Below are 661 nucleotides of genomic sequence, written 5' to 3'. Positions count from 1 at the left end.
CGCCTTGATGTGCCCCTGGTCGAACGCCTTCCGTAGTTCTATGAGCAGGGTAGTCTCGACGGTGTGATTGGCAATGAAAACCTCCGGTGGGATTGTCGCTACGAGTCTTCCTTGCAGATTCTGCTCGAAGAACTGCAGGAATGAGGCTTTCATTGCCTCACTGTGGATCGCTTGGATGAAGCCTGGTGGCTCTCCTAGCACAAGAGTGCCTCGTCCCCATGCCGCTAACGCTTCCTTCTCCAGAGGGATCATTGGACGCGGGTCGTTATCGTCTCTGGACTTGAACACTCTTGTCGCTGCAGCTGTCAACTTCTTGATCCATGCCTCGTGGTCGCTCTCGCCGGAAGTGACCGCCGCGGCATAGTTGAGAGGGATCTCGGCTGCGACTCCATGCATTTGCCCATTGTGGTTGATGCCTGTTCTGTTGTACCCTGAACCCGATGGACTCCTTGGATGAATGACGAGGTGAAAAATGAGATGAAGTAGTGAAAAAAGTATCAACACTTGGAAGTGATGGCATAGAAAAACGAGAATTACTTCATAGCATGAAAATGAACATATTTGTCTTGTTGAAATTGTGAAAAGCTTTTGTTGAATAATATTCGGTCTTGAATGATGATTTAACTAGCTCTCCATTCTTCAACTATCTATTCATATCGGT

The sequence above is a fragment of the Plasmopara halstedii genome (genome assembly GCF_900000015.1).
Source record: "Plasmopara halstedii genome assembly, contig: Scaffold_650, whole genome shotgun sequence".
NCBI lineage: Eukaryota > Oomycota > Peronosporomycetes > Peronosporales > Peronosporaceae > Plasmopara > Plasmopara halstedii.
The sequence above is the reverse complement of the archived record's forward strand: the minus strand, read 5'-3'. Positions refer to the sequence as shown.